Below are 21,958 nucleotides of genomic sequence, written 5' to 3' on the forward strand. Positions count from 1 at the left end.
ATAAACTTTCTATGGTCATATATATACGGTTCATGCTGTCGGAGGAGAGACAACTTGATTGCATGTAAATCATCTTGGTAATGGAGCTGACCGATGACGTTTGGGTTGGAATCAAGCCGTGTTTTTTAAATGTGCGGTATTAAAGCAATCAAAAAAAACCAGCCTTAATCCGGTTAGTATTTAGCGAGATGATTAGACTGGTGTCACATGTTGGAACATCACTGCATGTGACCATCAAGAGAAACGTTCCTCATCAGGGCAAAACATGATGAGCCTCCACGGGACATGAATAGGGAGAAAACCCATAACTATGCTACGTCACCTCATCATCAACACACCGTTTACTGTATAATCTCCGCTTTATAGATGGGGTTTGTTTGTGGAAACACATTGTGTTCTTATAGGAAAACTAACGTGTGAGTGCAACCTTTCTGAGGGTGACGATGTGTTGGTTAAACTCTTGGTTAACTTTGGGATATTGGATTGTAGCTGGGTATATTTATTTGTGTAGCAGATGTCCTTCACAATAAAACACTAAAGTAAGAGACAAAAAAAAACAGTTACGTTGTAAAGGTGGGGGGAAAAGTCTAAAAAGATCTTGATCTAGAGACCCCAGGTATCCGATCCAAAGGCATTGAGTTCCGAAGTTTAGCAGCCAAAATCTCTTGAAGCCTGCAGCCAGGTCCAACCAATCTGGTGGTCGCCTGGCCAGACAGAGCTCCGATGGTAAGAACACAAATTCAATGGGAAGCCAAAAAGAAGTGTTCCTGTTATTTTGCCCACTTTGAGTACCTGCCCCGCTCAGTTGTTTACCATGTAGCTACAACGAGCCCCGAGCCAGACAGATATCCACCACATTAGAATATGGTAACATTTAGAGGGCCAGATTCGTCTCTGGCACCTTTTTACATTTCATGTTATGACAGGATTCACATCAGATAGGACAAAAAAATAAATAAAAATTCTCCTCCTGCTGCTTTTGTCAGCGGGGAGCAGAGAGAGAGCCAGAGGAACAGAAACCGAGAGTCAAAGAGAAGGGGAGGGAAATAATGAGGAGGGAGGGAGGGAGGGAGGGAGGGAACAATAAAGAGAGCATGAGGAAGAAAGGGATGGGAGGAAGAAAAAGAGAGGGAGTTAAGGTTGATGAGACTGTAAAAACAAAGGGGAGACAAGAGGAGCGGCCGAGAAAGAGCGAGAGACTGAAACAGGAAGCGTTATTTCTCACTAAAGTAACGATAGTCGACAAGTTAAATACTGTGTGAGGTATTCAGTATTTTAATAAACCAAAGGAAATGTCAAGCACACAAATTGTGTCAAGAAACTTTTTTTTGTTATGTAAAAAGGAAAAATAATGTTTTATTACAACACATGTTACGCAGCACAGTCACTAAAGAATAACAGAACACCTCCAACAATGAGAGGACTGGATTTCACCCAAACGTTATAATAGATGATCATCATCATCATCAATCTGTGGTTGGTTGCTTTGATTTTGTTGTTGTTTTGGAAATGTGTGGTGATCTGGGAACAGTTATGTATCAACCCGCTCTCATTCCCAATCCATCCAAATACCGCAGCTTGGTCAGTGGCCCTCAGCATCTCATACCAATTCACCCCGGAGTGTGTTTGGCTTTCAGCTGATCATTACCCTCCTTATCAGTCCGAGCAGGGTGGCAGGGGAGGACAGACACAGGACCTTCACTCAGGAGACGGCTGTTCATGTTCTGTGTCATACCAAGTCAACGTTGGCTTATTTATTATAGTTTTGTTACCTTAGTTGCATAAATGAAGTTACGAATAACTGATGATGTCATAGAAGTGTCATGAGGGACGTCTCGGATCAGGAGTTTGACTCTTAACATATTTGACTAAGTCTGAGTAACAAACTGCACCAATCACAGCTCTGGAACTGTTACTTGGATTGGTAACTGTAATGTTATACTGATTTCAAATTGCAATCCAATCCACGACCAAACAGCGAACTAAATGAAAGGGTAGGTCTGAGTGAGGTGAGGTGTTAAGCTTTGAAGTCAACATTGATCATCGACAGATTGTTTGATGGATCGTGATGTGTTTAACTTTATTCCAATCACCCAGCGGCTGTAATGAATAGAGTTTTGACCCACAAGGACTCCAGACATCAAAATCAAGAAAATAAATGTTAAAAATCGCCTTTTCGTCTTCTCTTATAAGTCGATAGGCAGACACAGACGTTTGACATAATGACACCAGTGCACATTTTTTTAACTGTCCAACAGGCGAACACAGCCCCGCCTGGCAAACAATGACATTTTCTGATTGTTTTTTTTATTTTTTTTTATCAGAGCAAATAAATATTGGCTTAGCACTGATGGAGGCTTGTGAGCCGGATGCTCTTTGTGATTCTGGGAATCAAGTGCCGCGGGGGCCCAAATGCATGTTGTTGCTTTCCATCAACGGTCTCTCCAATGAGGGGAAATCTATCTCCCTGACCTCAGCTAACACCCCGAGACATGCTGATAAACACTGAATATTTATCATACACCCTCACTCTGTCTCACACACACACACACACACACACCTTCTCCCTCTATCTCTCCCGAGAAAAAATCCAAATACACATGTGTGCTCAATCTCACCCTCACACACACGTGCATTTTTTTTTTTGTCTGAAACTCACACTGTCAACAAAAAGAGACATAAACAATGTGAAATGTCAAACATGAAGGCATGTGCCCCCACGCACCAGGAAAAATGTAACAGCAGGGAAAAAATGATGCGTTGTGTGTAAAAGTGTTTTGTAACTTTCAAGGACTGCATCAAAAGATGGACATTTGTTTTGCCTGTGGGAGGGTGGGGAAAGTTTCAAGAACAGTGTTGCAAGATGTCAAGATCCACAAAGATCTGTGTAGAGGCGCTCATGCAGAATTTAACTGTTTAAATGAGAGCATGAGAAAGTGGGAACACAAAACAGATACATGCTACATCATGAGTACACGATCACTCGCCCTCTAGAAGATCACTCACACATTTCTTGTTGAAAACATGTTTTGGATGATTACTACTCTTAGCAGTTCCAGGTTCCAATCAGTCATGCAAAATAGTGGACCGCTCCCTCCAAATGAAGGAGTTCCAGTATCTGGGGGTCTCGTCCACAGGTGGGGGTAACATGGAGAGGTCGGGGATGTGTCAGCAGTGTTCCCAGCCGTCGTGTTGGAGATGGTAGCGGAGCCGGAAGAAAAAGCTTTTCGATCCACGTTCTAACCCTCTCCTGCGGTCGTGAGCTTTGGGTACTGAAAGAATATGATTGCGGATATAAGCCGCCAAAATGAATATCCTCCGCGAGGCAGCTGGTCTCAGCCGGAGAGATAAGGAGCACAGACATCTGGAGGGAAGCTGCCGGCCGTTCGGCCAGATGACGTGGTCTGGTCAGCTGATCAGGACTGGCTCCCAGCTGATAATGTAGCTCCATACTGGATGTGTGAATGAGAAGTTAGCCATGTAGATGTAAAAAGGTCATGATATGTCGATGTGTTTGCAACTTGTTTCTGCTGCCTCCAAGTGGCTAAAAAAGTACTGCCAATTTAAAGCCATCTTTTTAATCCTAATTACACAATTTATGGTGTTTTGCATTCATATTTTGTCGATAATGTTAATTTCTTATCGCAATGAAAGGAAAGACATTGGATCACTGTGAGTTTGCCGCAGGTTTATCAATGAATCGCTCATTTAGTCTGTGGCTTTAATGCTGTAGTGTGCTTACTGAACTGTACCGGTTATTTACCCACTTTTTGGCCTTCTTCACACCTGTCAATCACACGGTTCTCCGTGGAACTGATCGCAGGTGGACAAGCTCTAAGTATCGCGTCTAGAATGTAGCTCCACGTTGCGATTCTCAATCTCAATTCCCCACTCTATATGCAAATAAACATGTGCATTTCCGTTTGCAAAGACCAAGTGCATTTTTTTTTTTTGTTGTTTTCAACCAGCAGAAGGCAGCAACACCCGTAGCTAGCCTGCTGCATTTTAAAAGAAGAGGAAGAGAAAATCAAAACAATACAAACCGGTTTGACACATGTGTAATATATCTCCATGGGACTTTCAAAATGTTGAGGACGACTATTGATGAGGAAAAATCTGTATCTCATCCCAGCAGGTCCTTCTTCTCTTTTCTTCGATGCCGTGTTTACACAGACTTTTCTGTGCATTGTGTACTTGTATTTTGTCCAGTGCGTCTCCCGGCAACATGACGGTTTAATGAAGTGATGGTGTGTCCAGACTTCCCCTTTGTTGAGTTAGAAGAGCTTTGTCCCCGGTCAGGTGCTATATGTAGGCAGTACATTCATGGAAAGTCCAGAAGTTGCACCTGAGGAACATCCTTAATTGGCTCCACCTCTGATTGCAGAGATAGCATTAAAATCTGTAACCATCAATTTAAATTTTCATAATGTTGTTTGTACCTTTTTTCCATGCCAGTAGTTTAGTTTTTTGATGTTTTTTTGTGTAGAACTCTCTCTTTTGTGTTGATGTGACTCCAGTCCAACTGTTACCCCTAATAAGCCTATTTTTAGGTGATAATTCCCATGTGTTTTAACACACGTACACTCAATGCTTTCATTAAAGTGATTACATTCTTTGAAATACCAAACTGGAGGCAGACTTTGGTATCTGCTGAGAATTAAAACCATACAAAAGAAAGACAGAACCGGTTTTGCTCAAACATTCATTTCACTCTCTTATCTCCAGGTAGGATTAGAGCGGCGGAGAATAAATTCATGACCTAATTCACATTATTGAATTTCCAACTCAAGATGTCTCCACAATAGTCCCTGGGACTTTGTTCAGCACACTCCGTAAATGTGAATAGGCCTTTTAATTTAAGTTTAAACCTATTAGGATCACATTTTGGAAACTGAGGGCCACATTAGCATTCAAGGGGAAATTCAGCTGTATCGTCCACAGAAGGGACGCGTACGCTCCATTGTAGCTAATGTTGTTCAGAATGTATTTGTGCTTATGATTACGAGACAATGTGGCGGGGGTTGCAATTTAAGACTTGGCAAGGGTGGGAGGGGACTGCCATTTAGTAAACCAGTGTTTATCAGTGGGGAGCAGACCCTTACTAATCCCTTGACCTGACCAGACAGTTTTCCTGGTATTATTTTGGAATGGAGATGGTACCATGACAATGATGACATTAATCACAATAAACGGCTCAAAAGAAATGAAATGAGAAATTAAATTTGCATGAGTCATAATAAACAAATGATAAATGATAAAGGTGTGCGCCTGGCCCTGTAACTTATATATTTAGCACATTTCGGATGTTTTTTTTTTTTTTTTTTTGACAGCATTTGGGTGTTTTTATTGAAGATTCAAGATGTTTATTTGCCATTTGCTCAGATACAAATGTACAAGACCATTAGAATTCTTGGGTGGTTTGCTCAGTCAAGTAAAAAAAAAAGAAGAAAAGATAAATGCAATAGAAATATGCACAGTGTAATAAATATAAAGTGATGCGCACAAGTGACAGATAATAAATCAGATGTGATGGGTATGCTTGTGCTGCAGATTTCACCACTACAGTTTGCTGCTTTTTGCAGCATTTAGCACTTTCCGTTGATTGTTTCGGTTAGTGGTTAGTCAGTCCTTGTCAGTGAGTATCCTGGACCCCTACCAAGGTCAAGAAATTGGTCAATGTAGCTGTTGGTCAACAAATCAGTCAGTTTAAACTTACAAATTCCAACAAACATACACTAGTTAAACAGAAATATACAGTATGTTTTTGCAATATCTCCACACAAAAGCCACAGGTACATTCCCAGCCTCTGTTTTCAAGCACGGCTTGCACAAGGTATCCAGTCAAATACCACGTTGCCTGTCCTTAGTCTGGAGTGGTACTTTAATGGCCTCTCAAAGGTGATCACAGGCTCAATTAGAAATGCAGTAAACTCAGTCGGCTTCAAATACCCTCCAAACAGAGGAGAATATCTACACAATAATCAATAATACCTATCAGAGGACGATGTCCCTGCAGACACCAAGGATGGTCAATATTTCACAGCAAATCGTGGATTATTTTCATTGACTGAAAAAAAAGAACCATCTCCCGTTGGAGCTCTTACCTCCTTTTCAACACTGTCTGAAATGAAGACAGGGTGATAAAAAGACTGATCCGTTGAAGCCGAATTCCACAAGCATCGTGGAGATCAACGCGGCAAGGAATGTCTTGGTTTTCCTGTTCAGCCCCTTCTGCACTCATTCTGGAGGTTTTACATAAGCCTTTCTGATTGGTGACTGGTGTGCTATCTAGGGACATCACAAGCCTTGCTTAATATGACACTGACATATGATGAATTCTCCTAGAATACGTAATGTTGATACATTTTTGACACCAGAAAGATGAGGAAATGGAGAACTGTCATCAACAAATTCTTAAAGGTTTTTGGGGGGATTCTCTGCTCATAATCCTGCTCAGATCATCACATCTTCATGTACACAAAATGAAAACAAAGCTGAAGCAACTGGCAGTATAGATCAATGTCTTTAAGACCAATTCACCTGATGGCTGCATGGCAGCTTCCTCTCAACAGCCACTGGTATGAGATATTGTAATGTCACGGCTGTAAAATTATATTTCAATACTTAAATCCAAAGCCATATAATTGTTGTAAATGATCTTAATTATGTCCTGCACCTTCTCATGTCATTCAAATTCCATGCAATAATTCCAACGTCATATCTTGTTGTACTGTAATGTAGTGCCGACACACTATATGAGGAAGTATATAAAGCATGTTGCAGTGATAAACAGCATGTCCTTGTCATTGTAAGTTTTCATTCTATACAATAATGCGTTATAGCTGTAGTATTCCTTTTTCTTTTATATGTTCTTCATTTCGCTCAATCAAAACTGAGGATATGATGGTTTGAGACGGGGTTGAATGTAACGTAGCAGATGTAAGCTTCATTAAGGAGTTGCATGACAATGAATGCTATGATTCATATCACAAACAACCTACTGTTTCACAAGCTGGTCAGAGGACAAGTGGTTCAACCATGAGGCTGCTACAATCACTATGTAATCAAACCATGAAAAAAGACAGTTCTCATCGCTGAAACATAACCTTCTGAACTGAATATACGTCTCATCTATAACTTTCTCGTGTCATTTCTCCTCCCTTCCCGCTCGGTTGCTTTGTTAGAGCGACAAATAAACACCAAATCAGATTAGGAGAGGAGTCACAACAGGAAACTGCATTACCCCACCAAGAAAATCTGCTTTCAGTCAATCTTTATTTTCAATTAAAGCAGCACATGAAGGAAATGTTGAACCAGCCCACATCAGGGAACTCACCACTTATAGCTCCCTTTCCAGATAATTAAGAACATGGCTTACAAGCCACCAGTCAGGGCTAGTTCAGATGCCTTCATCATTTGGCAAATGTCTGTCAATGCACACTTGTGTGCTGCTAAACTGCCTTGTTGCTTGCTTACCTAACTCATCTATCTTTGTCTTATTTTTTGTCCGTGTTCCGTCTGATATTGGGGTTAGATTTTAGGCTGCCAAGTTCACACCTGGCCGGGCGCTATGGATGAAAATTATTAATTGTGGCATATTTACAGTAATGTTTGTTAGCATGCACTGTCCCTGAGAAAGAACCTGAAGAAATAACACAATACATCTTGCCTTGGGAAGAGTTAGTCGTCCCAGGGTCCATAAGAAGTGGCTTGAAAATAGTACTTAGATTTTTTTTTACTACAAACTGGACATGCAGCAGTTTCAGAGAGCCAGTGACTTTTCCATTTGGGTCTTTCAACCAAGTACAAGTCCGGTCCTGAACGTGGCTATAGGCAAGTATAACCAGCTCAGCCTTGATGCCATCACTTACCACCATAACTACAGCATTTCTCTTCATGTAATCCCTCAGGACAAGTGCCATTGATTTATTTTTTTGCAAAGGGCATGTTATTTGCATTTAAAAAAATACGTGCACGTGACAGCAGTCTGTGATACTAAGATATTTATTTCTGCTGGGGAGGTCAGGGTCAACTACCGAACAAAAACCTCTGAATATGTTGGATAGATGGATTTGACCTCAACAGTATGCAGTGCAGGATGTCTGTATTTATTCATCCTGGTGGCCAAATGGGAACATCTAGCACCTGCAAATAAATCAAAACGGGGAAGAGCAAAATGTAATATAGAAAGTGCATAACTCGATTTCAACCAAATTATTTCTGACTGGGTTGTCACAAGAGGAAGGTAACCGATGTTTAATCTGCTGTCCAGTCCTAAAATATGGCACACGGTCTGCTTGGTATTTAGAGATGGGTCTGTTGGGACTCTTTGACCTACTTGTTCTAAATGGACCCTGACGGTGGTAACTTTTTATTTGATGCCTTCCATCAATCCTCGCAGTGCTGAGCCACGGATACTTTTGAAATTGAGTGAAGATGTTTGTCTGTCAGGTGGGACATGATAATTTGATGTGCACCTTAGTGGGCATTTCAGATCAGTCAATCCACTTTGCGGCCTGGAGGCAGAGCTGTAGGTTGATGTCTGGGATCAAAGGAGCAAAACTCTTAGCTTGGCGTACTGCTGCTTTGTATTTACTGTCACTCAGTCTTATCTGACAGGATTCTGTGTTGCCCTCGCAGCAACTTTGTAAATCGCAATTTACAAAACTGTAACCCCAAGCTCAGCGAGTGTAGAAATTCTGCCTGGAATAGGCTAGTTTTTGTTTTCACACATATAGCAGCAGCAGTGATCATAATTGTCAATGACAGTTAAGTTAAAAAGTTAACAAAGACTAAGTTTAGCCTATTCCCTATTTCAACTAGAGGAAGGCCATCTTCCGTTCTGGTTCTCCGTAACAGCCCCTGCAGCTGTTAGGGGCCAGAGGGGCGGCTGAGGCTCAGAGCTGGTCCTCCACTAATTGGAAGATCCCCGATCGATCATCGGCTCCTCCGGTCTGTGAGTCTAATTGTCCTTTGGCAAGATACCGAACCCCAAATTGCTCCCGCAGGCTGTGCCATTGGTGTGCAAGTGTGTGCGAATGAGCATTTAGGTTCGATCCTGAAGGGAAGGTTGGCACCGTGAATGGCAGCCAATCAGCGTGTGGATGTTGACATGTAGTGTAAAGCGCTATGAGTGGTCAGAACATTGGGTAGGCACTTTATAAAAGCAAATCCATTTACCTATTGCTTAATACAAAATTGTTGCTCAATAAAGTATAAAGTCATTTTAATTTTTTTTAAATGCTTATTTTTCTTCTATGCTCAAATGATTATATATTATTTGAGCTATTTGTATTTTTAAATGAATGTAGCCACGTTTATATGCTCAAATAATTAAATAATATTTGGGCAATTTAAAAATAAATGAATATAGTCACTTTTATATGCTCAGATGATTAAATATTTTTGAGCTATTTTTATTTTTTAAACAAATGTAGCCACCTTTTTTATGCTCAAATGATATTATATTATTTGAGCTAATTTTATTTTTAAATTAATGTAGGTGAGTTTATATGCTCAAATGATTAAATCATTTTGGGGCAATTTAAAAATAAATGAATATAGTCACTTTTATATGCTCAGATGATTAAATATGTTTGAGCTATTTTTATTTTTAAATGACTGTAGCCAAGTTTATATGCTCAAATAATATCATTATTTTGGGGCTATTTTTTTTAAATGAATGCAACTCCTTTTATATGATCAAATAATTAAATATAATTTGACTAGGTTTTACTTTGTATGAACTTGCCCATTTTGAAAACTATTAGATGAATCCTTTATTTTTATCGTAGACCGGAAGTCTACGTGACAGCAGCAACTAGAGAAGAAACGCGTCGGGGTGCGGGACGTAGAAGAAGAAAGTGAGGAACACCGTGCGAGGTCAGGGAGGTAACGGCTCCAGAAGTTTCTTTTCGACCGTATCTGTTTGTGATAACAGAAGAAGTCATTGGGAGATACCGTGACGGCAGGCTGTATCGTTTTTCCTATCTCTTTTCCCTTCACGCCCACCCAGAGGAGCTGAGACCGCCACCGTCGGCTGTCGTCACGGTGAGTAACAGTGACGGCATGTTGTGCTTTTGTTGCGCCGTGACGTTGCATGAATGTGTAGTCTACGTAGCCGGTTGTGTTGCTCGGTTATGTCTCTGCTTGTCAGTTTTGCCGCCATGGAAAACGACCCCCTTTCATCTTCCCGTCAGTCTCCGTTAAAATGGCAACTGTTTAAAGAGTGTAGCGTTAACATAGAAACACGCTTACCGTATCTATGTTCACTCATAGCATCACTATATCTGCATCTTTTGATGGCGGACTGCTAAAAGGTAGGGGATATTAATATAAATGACGTGTATTTTCCGTTGGTGATAATAATCATTGTACAACATGCAGGGAAACATAATGCATAACCACGTTGAGAGCAGAGTGGGGGAAGCATTCATACAGATTCTCACTACCAGAGGGTGAGCATCAGTGGGCAGACCGCTTGTGACAGGGGTGCACACTGTCTGTAGGGAGGAGGAGGCGTTGCTAGGCCTGCTGGATGATATGGCATTGAGAGGATAGAGGGTTCTTAACTGGTGAGGATTTTCTTTTCAATGCATAGCTTCATGGCGTTGGCCATAATTTGGGTTCTGATAACATCATGCTCCACACAGTAACACGCAAATTCAAAATAAAATAAACAGCTGTTTATGCTCTATAACGTGTTGAACCTGTTTCTTCTGGGAAAGTAGAACATGGTGGATAATTTGTGTGATACACTGCAATTCATTTTCAGGTGGCTATTATTAACCAGGAGTGATTTTATTTTGAAATGTCTTTAATGGACAAGACCGTGAGAGAGAGAGAGAGAGAGAGGTTCTGTAAGTTGGTGCAGTGTTGATTAAAATGTAAGTTATTTAATAGACGGTGTTGTAACTATGAACATACAATTGAAATACAATTTGCCATGAAAGAACGAATAGACTCGCACACAATGGTCTCTTCACTTGCAGTCAGAGGTATTTAATAATATAACAAGGCTTCGGTACACTGGCCTTCATCAGGTTGTTAAAGAAAACAACCTGGTGAAGGGACCAAAGCGTTGTTATTTTATTTAATATCTCCGACTGGAAGTAAAAAGGGACATGGCCCTGGCAGGAGCCTCTGTTCTGTAGTCCTTCTCCTACAGTTGTCAAACTACAATTGTGCATAATTCTAAAGAATATGTTTGTCTATGCGGTCACGTATAGCTTTAAGAAAGAAAGAGGATCGACAACAACCCGACTCAGAATTGTCCAAGAGTCGGTGCATTCTAGACTGCTTTTTAGTCCCAGATTTCAGCAATAAACTTTGTGAGGCATGTTTTAATACTGATAGGAATGATGGCCGACACTACAAAAATATAACACTATTTCTTTTTTAAATGTGCCCCTACGCCAGGTACACAAACCAGGTAAAAAATCAAATAAAAAAGAAGGTTAAAGGGGGATAAAAGCTGCAGTTAACCATGCAGCTCACATAGCCGGTTCAGATTAAACGATGAAGTCAAACAGCTTTGTATGGGCTCTGGCACACGCGCCTCAGGCCTGGATGTGTCGACATTAGGAGGTGCCGTGTTAAACTGGTGTTGCGAATGGTGCTTGTAATCACAGAAAAGACTGCCCTCTCGGGTATTATTGGGATAATAAATGACTTTCAGTAGCCATTTATTTCAGTTCAAGGTTCTCAAGAGCAGCGATACGGTGCTGAAAGTTCCCGAACATTAAATGATAAATGTGTCAGGAGCTGATCAACTATCCCTGGCACATGGAGTCTGAATGCTGTACTGGCTACATTCTTTAGAAAGAATAATGATGCATCTGTGGGGCTTTGTAGCCTTGGCGGTCTATCCGCATATGTCCCGAGAATATTTCCCCGCGATGCGATCCATCATCTTCTCAAATCGCACGTTCATGTTGCGCATGGGCTTTAAATATTTGAGAATACACGCGGCTTTCTTCGTGGCTACCGATATATATCCCACTAGAAACACCTCATCTGTGGCATTTTCCATTGTTGTTCCTTAAAGTGTAATAGCTGTAATGCAATTGTATCAGCCTCGCAGCAGAAGGTCAACTTTAAAAGGTTTTCATTACTGAAAAGGTCAGTGCTTCCAGGTGTGAAGCATCGCACACGGCAGAGATGGAAAAGTCAAAAACATTGAAAAAAAACATTTAATTGGATGGATTGTCTCCTAATTGTGTTAGATGTATTTGTGTCTGCTGTGATGCTCTTTAGTTTGGTGGAGGGTATCAACATCGTGTCCACGCGCGTTGTTTGTGTGCACACTCGCATAGTGCAAACTCACTGTCATATTCTCCCCCGTGTGAGAATGTGGGTTTACGTGCTGTGTGTGTGTGTGTGTGTGTGTGTGTGTGTGTGTGTGCTGTTCCCTCCACTACCCTAAGCGGTGGCTAGGGGGTGCACTGTGGACACGGTGTGTGTATGGGCAAGAGAGAGTGAGAGAGAGAGAGAGTGTGTGTGTGTGTGTGTGTGTGTGTGTCGGTAATGTATTCCTGCCTGTGGCTGGGCTGGTCACATGGGGAGAGCAGCCTGTTTAAAACAGCCTCAGCTCGCTCACTCAGAGCAGTGCGAGACACAGAGACAGGCGCACACGTTCTCTCTCTCTCCCTCCCTCTCTCTCTCGTTCTCTCTCTCTCTCTCTTTCATGCACGCACCCGTTCACACACGCATGTTCATGCACGCAGTCGGCAACTTTCCTCTATCGGACTGACACCGCACACACGCCGGGATAGACACACTCCCCTCGCTACAGCGGAGAAGAGGATAACAGGAGTGACAGATCAGAAAAAAAAGAAAAGAAACACAGACACAAAAAGAGGAGGTTTCCAGTGAGTAGCCAATTGATTTTCATTATTTTTTAAAAAAAATGTTTGGACTTCTTCAGCGCTGTCTGATCGGGACCTGACAGGGACTGAGGGAGGGGAGTTGGATGGAAAGGACTGTGAGGGGGTGGGGGGGTTGACAGAAGAGAGTGGAGATGAGGTGCTGGTCCAACGTCGGGATACCTCTCCATCAATCCGTCCCTCTGTCTGTGGGATCTAACGCTGTTAATTAGCAGCGTGCGCTTGGAATGAGAGGAATGCCCGTTGCGTGGAGCTGGAGTGGTGGTCCGCTTCGGACTCTTGTGCTTACCTCTGTGTGTGTGTGTGTGTCTGTGTGTGTGTCCTCTCGGTCTTAACGTGCATGCCGGCTGCTTTGTGGTGGTCAGCCGTACTGATGTTGAGCAGATTCTCTAAAGATGCTCTGGCTGTGATTAATAGAATCTGATTGGTATGCAGATGGAAGAGGATACAGCTCAGCACTCTGTTCCAGTGATATGAGTGATGTGTTGGGGGGGTATAGCATCGCTGTCTGTCCTCCTCTGTCCAACTGTATCTGTCTCTGGAGTCCTACCGACTCGCTGTCTGTTTCATCCCCCCTTCTCTCTTCCCTCCCTGCTCATTCTTGTTGCTGCCTCTGATCTCTCTCCGTCACACACACTCTCCCACTTCACACTATCCTCTCCCGTCTCTGTCTTTTCATTAACTTTTTCTCCGTGTCCGCAGCCCTCTCTGTTTTTCTACGTCTCCTAAGCTCTACCCCCCCCACCCATCCAACTCTTCGCTCTCTATCTCATTTTCTCCCCCACGCTGGTACATGCCGGTATACATAGTAGATTCCTCAGTTCCATAGAAAGAGAGGGGATCGCAGAGTTGGGAGGGAGGGGAGGGGGGGAGAAGAAAGGGAGAGGAATGAAGGAGAAAGTGGAAGGAGGGGAGGGTAAGAGGGGGGGCATTGAAAAGGCTGACACTGGCTTGGACAATTAGCCCGGGGATTCCGTCCTGGGGTGCTATTCTGAGAGGGGCTTTGGCCCCTGGGCCCTGGGCGCTGGGTCACGGGATGCCTTGACCCCTCCAGTCGACAGCTAGGCATGGGAGCCATTATCACGGCCTGATTGATTAGCACTGAGCGGAAATCCCTTTTCTCTTCACTCCTTGGGAGAAAAAGACGGGAGCTTTTTGTCCTTTTGCTGCTGCTGGTTTAGTATCTGCCTGCCTGAATGTGGAAAGCTCTGGCTCTTTTTTTTCTGTTGTCAGTTATGGAGGTCTGGTCTCTATATATCTTCTCCTTATGGGCTCGTTTTTTTTCCTCCTAGACAACGTGTGTGTGTGTGTGTGTGTGTGCGTGTTGGAATGGGTACTACATTTATTTTAACAAGACAGTCAAGTTGCCCTCTGAGGAAGATGCTTTTAAGATTTGTCGGGGGACTTTCCAAATATTCAGGCATCTGATCCGATTGTGTTTTTCACATTTAGTTCTTTTCGCTTCACTACAGTCTGTGTGCTTCTGTGAGTTATGCACCTGCAGAGATTGTTAGTGATGCACTTTAGAGGCTACCTAGAGGTTGTGGTGGGGGGGGGGGGAACAATAGAACGCTAGGTGATTTAAAAAAGAAAACCAGGGAAAATGTGATAAAAGACAGGAACGAGGGGGGGGGATACTGTAGGACAGCTTGGGAAATCGAGCTCCCCTCTCTTCAGTCTGTTCCCCTTTTTATTGTGTTTCCATCTCCATCTCATTTCTCCGTTTTGATCGCCGCGCTCCCATCTCTCGCTTACTCTCGCTACTTTCGCTCTCCCTCAACACCCCCCCCCTCCTCAGACCTCAGACTGGGAGTTTAGCAGGGTGTTTAGCCCGGCTCACGGCTGATCAAAGCAGTGTGTGTCAGACTGGGCTTAGTTCAGGCACTCCTAATGGAGCACCGTTTTCATGCCTAGTTGGTGGTGGAGCAGGAGGGGTGGGGGTGGTGGGGGTGCAAATAGACAGACTGACAAAAAGAGTTCAAGGGAGGGAAAGACAGCTAGACAGACAGGCAGAAAGACAGACGGAGAAAGGGATGCGAATAGAAACGGCACGCGAAACAGGCAAACGGTGAACTGGCGAACAAGAAAGGATGAAAAAGGCAAGCGGGGGCAAAAACACTTGTTGTCAAAAGCACACAGAGCAGGACAAAGCCCGGGCACATGGGAGAGAGACAGACACAGAGCAGAAAGACGGGCAGTAAATGTCTTTCCAGTCCTCTCTAATGGAGGGACCTTGCACCAGCAGGGCATACAGTTTAGGCCAGCACAGGATAGCTCCCACACATGGTTTGGTTTTAGACTGGAAGCAACACCAGACGGGAAGAGGCCAGTGTGTGTGTGTGTGTGTGTGTGTGTGTGTGTGTGTGTGTGTGTGTGTGTGTGTGTGTGTGTGTGTGTGTGTGTGTGTGTGTGTGTGTGTGTGTGTGTGTGAGATAAAGAGATAACGAGACAAAGAGAGAAATGCGTGTGTGTGTGTGTGTGTGTGTGTGTGTGTGTGTGTGTGTGTGTGTGTGTGTGTGTGTGTGTGTGTGTGTGTGTGTGTGTGTGTGTGTGTGTGTGAGATAAAGAGATAACGAGACAAAGAGAGAAATGCGTGTGTGTGTGTGTGTGTGTGCGTGCGCGGTAATCATCTGCCCGTCTGCGTACACCAGCAGACAAGCACGCATGTATATGGATTTTTAAAAGACCAGCGAAAGCAGTCTAGCCTTTTGACCCTGAAGCTCAAACTTCTGCGCGTTCTTATTAAGCAAAAGAGGAAAGAAATTAATTTCTCAGTTGAGTGAGGAAAGAAGTTAGTATTTTAACCTTGAGAAATGATAAGTCCTGAAATTGGAGCCTCTGATGATTGGGGAAAAAGACAGTAGTGGAATTTTAAAGTGATTCTCGAACTGTCTCGAGCCCAAATTGATTGAGAAGTGGTGTCAGGGTTGATTAACTGTCACTTTACTATTTAAGAGACTATTACTCAAAGCTTGTGTGTTTTCTGTTTCAACTGTAGATACTTCTGGACTTCTCTTCTTCTCTCCCCAGGCTTTCTCCTTTCTTTCGTCCACATAATCCATTCTTTTACTGATTCCTCTCCCCCCCCCTCGGGCTTCCCCTTTTTATCTCCTAATATATCTTCCAATCCAGTTTTTTCTCTGTTTCTATCCCCAGCCTTCACCACCCTTCACCCTTCTCTTTTACTCTCTCAGGTCCACTTACCTTCCCTAAACTCCCCCCCCCCCCCCCCTCTGCCTCTCCCATCCCCACCTCGCAATGCTGGTGTTTATGCTTCAGACAGAAGAAAGGTAAGGTAAAACTAGGATAATATTTCCCCTAACATACTTACTGACTGGGTAAACATCCTCGGACAGATGTCCGAGCGTGGGCCTGATCAGAGGAGGGGGGGCGGGTGTGAATCTCACTGCTGTAACGTACACAAAGGCTACAAATTGGAAGCCGGTGTGGAGAGGGAGGGGGAGAGGTAGGGAGGTCGTACACTTGCCTTGGAAATGAAACGGTGACTTGAGGGCACGGGGAGGGTTGTGCTTCTGAAGCCTCTTTTATTAGCAAAGAGCGATGTAGGAAATGGTGCTGTGAAGGTCGCAGGCTTCTTTCTTTCAGCTCGTTGGACTCACAAACATCACTTTATTAGTAGCAATAGAAACGTCTGTTGTTTTGTTAATGTTAAGCAGGTTTTCCATACAAACCTAATTTGATTTCATGAAGGATTCAAGATTATTTAAATTTCATAAGCAGATTTACTTTTGTGCAGCTGTTCCACGCCTACATGTCATCATGGACATGTTACACGCCTCGGTGAAACACACCGTTGTACACAATAAGCCTGCAAACGGCTCCTCTTCTGCAATGCACAGCTCCCGTCTCACTCTCTCTTTAGTTAGATATGCCACTTGTTGTGTGCTTTTATCTAAATGCACCTAAGGGTGGGAAAACATTTTGTTGAGAGAGAGATTCGGTCCCAATGTATTTCAGAGATTCACATTTCAGAATGATTTCCTCTCTCCACTCTGGGCTGGAAGATCTGGCTCCGGGGGGCTCCGTGTGTAATTATTTTGGTAATCCGAGAGAACTCTAGTGCTTTCTTTGTACATTTTTAATACGGAGAAGCCATAAAACACTCTAATGCCATAACTCATAACATATTATGCATCAGGACCTTCCATTATGGAAAAAGTCTTGGCTGCCCGTGGTTGTGAGCTTGTCTGCTTGTGTGTTAGTAGCTCTTTTTTCTCATTCGTATTATATTCTGTCAATCGGCCTTCATGTCTGTCAACTTAATGTGTGTGCTAGTGGCTCAACTTGTGTTTGTCTGCATCATCAATATTTTTATTGTAACCCTAAGAGTCAAACTCTATGTTTAAGTGCATCTTGAGGAGAAGCAGAGTAATGAGCCTCCAGACTACAGGCCCGTATACAGTATCCATCTATATTGTTAGTTTGTTTACTGCTCAGTATAATAGACTAACTTACTATATGTTTTGTTTTTTTTAAAGTTTCGTGCCATTGTTTCACAGCACATGTTGGAAGTAATAATTACCATCTGATAGAAAGAATGAGCAAACCATTTTTGCTTTGGGAAAATTCACACTTCTGCTGGTGCTAGTTTGTGTACAGACCAGCAAAATAAACTGACAACTGATACATTGTATAGCACCTTTTTAAAATTGGCTGAATTGACTAAATCAGCGTTAATATTGGATTTAGTGTTTTTTTCACAGGTTTGTTCTTTTTCTCAAGTTCTTTTGGCCAAGTAGCATTCATGTTAGTGCTCAGAAATCGCCTCAATGCTAACTTTTACCCACTCGGCCGCTCATCTGTAAGAAAGGACCCGAATGTGGCCTTAACCTGGACTAAAAGCAATTATGCTCACAATCACCTGCTCCCTTTTTGAAGAAGTGCATGGCTGCACAGTATGACTGCAAAGACGAGACATTTATAGTTGGATCTATACATTAATCATTTCAGATCAGCCGAGTGTTTTCTTTGAAACGATGCACAGCTTTCGTTGAAAAGCAGCTCCCGTAAGTTTTGGTTTTTAATAACTTTCTTTTTCGCTTGTATTTTCCGTTGATACATTTCTGTAGGTGGCGGTCTTCTCGTTGATCTATCATCCATATGACTGGTAATGCTGTAGTTCTTTTATTTATTCCCAAATAACAAGAAATAAATCACTGCCAGTGTAGAGGATGTTTTTTTTTTGTGTTTTGGGAAAGAAAAGGGTCATTTGAATTGTGACCTACTTGGTGTGAAGTTACCCACTCTAAAAGTGCATGCTGTGAAACGATGCCTGTTTCCTGCATCCTCCTAAGACGAGGTGTCAGACGAGGCCAGTGAAGAGATGTGTTTCTGTCGGGGAGAGTTACAGGACATGAGAGGAAAGCTGGCAACTCAAGAAGTGAGACGAGGAGAGAGGTCGGGTGTCGCTAACAGCAGACAAGATTTTGGTCGTTCCCGAGGGAGGGGAGAGACACAGGGGTCAGTAGGAGTGACATGAAAAGTTGAGTCAAACAACAGAGAACGCTTTCACCTGAGGCAGAATATGAGAATACAGCGAACACTGATGCGCTGACAGGACAGGGGGGAGGCTGAGCATAGCTAGCAACATATGTGACTTGTTGAGGGAGGGAATAAAAGAGACAGGAGGACCTGAAAGACAACTGGAAAGGTCAGGTGGAGGCTAACAACAAAAGTGATTGCGGTCAGAGGAGAGGAGCAAGGAAAGTAGAAGAACTTAGGAGATTCAATTATGGAGCAGAAGACCGTTTTACTGAAGGACACCATCGGGTATGACTAGAAGGATGGCGGCAGAAGACAGGAGGCAATGAGAGGAGCAGATGGGCCTGCTGGAGGCTAATGCCGAACATGATTGCGGTCAAATATGGGAGAGGAAGACTACAAGCTATGGGAGGAGGCGGGCAGGTGAAGGGAGTGGAATTAGCAGTTAGGAAAGGCTGTCAATAGACATGGCTGTGATCGGTATGTAAAAAACAATGTTTCAATGCAGAAGACCGGGAGGAGAAGAGGAGGATGGGCACCAAACAGAGGAGGTTGGTGAGCGCATGGGGGAGCCTAACATCATTATGGCCACTTGCGTGATTGAGGTCAGGGAAGAGGAAGAGGTGCAAAGATTAGAGAAAATGACGGGGGACATGTTGGACAGGTTTGGAGTCGAGGCGACGCTCGGAGATGTGACAGTGGTCACGGCGCGGAATACAGATGGAGGGAGAGGTATGAGATGAAATGCAATGAGGAGAGACATGAATACCTGTATCACAGTTTCCCTGGTAAAACGGCAGATTTACAGGCAAAAAACCATCTTGCAGTTATCTTATCAAGTGTGTGCCAAAAAACACAAGAGTTAACTGAAATTAGCTTTTTGTTGACATTAAGGACACTCTCTACTTTAAAAAAAAAAAAAATCTCCAATTGAGACCTGCCATCCCCATGTTCTGGGATCGTGCCACATAATTAATAATGCAATACGTTAAAAATGAATGCATTTTCCATCCATTGGAAAATCAACATTAGGGCTCTCACTTCATTTCAGTGATATTTCAGATATATGTATGTATCTCGACTGAATATATATATCGTCTATCGCTTATCCTGTATTCACGGTTGCATGGTGTGTGTGGCACTGACACTGCCGGATGTACAGTGTGTGTGTGTGTGTGTGTGTGTGTGTGTGTGTGTGTGTGTGTGTGTGTGTGTGTGTGTGTGTGTGTGTGTGTGTGTGTGTGTGTGTGTGTGTGTGTTTTTATAGATCGTCCATCCAATATCTTTGCCCAAGTGCGTGAAGTTGTTGTCTGTACATGTATGTAACTGCTTATGTACATCCCTTTCCATATCCGTCCATATATTTGCTTATTGATGTGTATATAAGCTTAACTTTATGCGTGTGTGTGTGTGTGTGTGTGTGTGTGTGTGTGTGTGTGTGTGTGTGTGTGACTGCGTGTGAGAGAGTGAGAGAGAGGGAGTGCCTCTCTCAGAGCCGGGGGCTTTTAATCTATTAAAGCCTGATCCTTAAACACTAATCAATGCACCCTTTTATATTTCCATTACAGTGCAGAGGGAACGGGATAAATAAAGCATGACAGTGGAGCTCAGTAGAGGGCACATCACATTGGAAATTCCCAGTGGTTGTTCACGTGCACAGGAAGGAAGCTTAACTTACAATTCAATGGACTGATTTGTGTCAAAAACAGGTTGCAGTACTGTTGTGGTAAATCTTTATTCAAATTCACGTCATCCTGGATTTGGTATCAAAATAAAAGGCAGCACGGTGAGGTCGCGGTTGGCACCGTCGCCTCGTGTTAAGAAGGTTCCGGGTGCTCCAGTTTGTTCCCGCGGTCCAAAGGCGTACAGGTTAGGCCAGTTGGCAGCTCTGTTGCCTGTATGTGTGAATGTGGATAAGCAGGTGTGGCTAATGGAGGGATGCTGTGGTTGTTTTGACTCATAATCGTATTTTAATATTTCCATAAATTCAGGCAAACCAGTTGTACTGCAGGTTGCTGCATTTTCAACCACTGTGTAGGATTTGGTGCCATCTAGCAGCAACTGAATAACCCTTAGCTATCCAAGTTTATTTTCAAGCATTGTTTCACTTTGATAACGTTGTATTAGTGATTACTGAGCACTGGCCACTACAAGGAAGTCTGCCGGAGCAAGAAAGGAGATGTCAGACAGGTTGTTGACAAGCAAAATGTTTATCAGAAAGCTCAAGGAAAATGACTCAAACAAGGCATTTGCAACAGGGACCGTCTCATCTGCCTCTCCACAATCAAAATGACAATACTTACTCTTCCTCTTTTTATTTATTTAGACGGATAATTGCCTTGCATGGGATCCTTTTTCTAAAGCGCCCCTTTTTAGCAGCCCCTCATCATTGTCCTCCCGCCCCTCTTCTCCTCCTTTTAAAAGTAGTGCTCATTGCTCAGAGTGTTGCATCACGGATTCCCTTTAGACCGCATTTAACTGGTGATATATGCACTGTAGCATTCAGCTGTCAGAGGAGAACACTTTCAAGCTATGCAGCCGACAATATGTGCTCCCGTTTTAGGGATGATTTACAGCAAATGACTTAACCCCCCTACCCCCCCCATCCCATTTAAACCCAGTAAACTGACAGTATTTGCCTCTTCTCAGGGCACACTTTATTAGCTATGTCTGCTTGTGTACGTTTCCCTCAACCCCAATTAATTTGGTATACTTAAGTGGCAGATTTGCATTAGACTGTGCTAGCCTATGGAGGATACTTTATTAGTGTTGTCTGGGTAACCCGCGCCAACTCACCCAACCCCACCCACCCCCTCGGTTCCAACACGCACACATCTATCTCACCACACTTGGCAAACTTTTTTTTTTCCTCGCCGGAGTGTACGTGTGTGTTTTTCCGCTCCGCTGTGGTAGTTTATTAGCGATGTCTCCTTTGATAGTTAGTGTGCACGCTTGATTATGGCTGAAAGGGAGTGGGCCGGGCGCTGGGCTGGAGGAAGTCTGCCTAATGATATTAACAACATCCTTTATTGGGTGGCTACTGCAGGGAGGGAGAGGAGGATAGAGAAGAGAGGGAGGGAGGGGGATAGAGTGAAAGAGTGGGGAGTTAGAAAGAAAAAGGGGAAATGGGGGAGAGAACATGTGGGGTGAACCAAAGAGACAGTGGGGGGGAAGCAGGGGGGGTTACCTTGTCAGGGGATTTAGCCAGAACAAAATAAGGAAAAGGTCAATAGACAGGAGAAAATAAACAGCATTAAAAGGGAGGAATAATCCCTTCACCAACCCAAACACGATGATTCCAGATATTCTCACTCCATCTTAATTTATTTCCAGAATTGTTCGTCCCCCTGTGTTCCTTTAAATAGAAACTTGTATCACAAATCGCCTAGCAACCCCGTCCAGCTCCATCACGCAAGCCCACAGGGGGATTTGCTGTGCGTAAATAATAGCTAAGTGTTGAACAGCTGGGCGGGACGCAAGCAGATACCTGGGGAAAAAAAAGATTGTTATGATATTGATTTATTTCACACCCTCATGCTAAATGTGAAGGAAGGAGAGGCCTTGGTGAAGTA

At 43.3% G+C, this 21,958-nt stretch overlaps 1 protein-coding gene across 2 annotated transcripts in view; it reads left to right on the plus strand.

Annotated features, from left to right (window-relative positions):
* Positions 1-12,628: 12,628 nt before the first annotated feature.
* The window catches only part of cntfr (ciliary neurotrophic factor receptor), a gene marked incomplete at its 3' end in the record, with an annotated part of 184,829 nt that continues 175,499 nt past the window's right edge, over positions 12,629-21,958 (plus strand). For both annotated transcript variants that reach the window (XM_084035433.1, XM_084035432.1), the window contains exon 1: positions 12,629-12,869. The remainder of the gene's footprint in view (positions 12,870-21,958) is intronic.

This window comes from Eutrigla gurnardus, assembly GCF_963514095.1.
Source record: "Eutrigla gurnardus genome assembly, chromosome: 19".
Classification (NCBI taxonomy): Eukaryota; Metazoa; Chordata; class Actinopteri; order Perciformes; family Triglidae; genus Eutrigla; species Eutrigla gurnardus.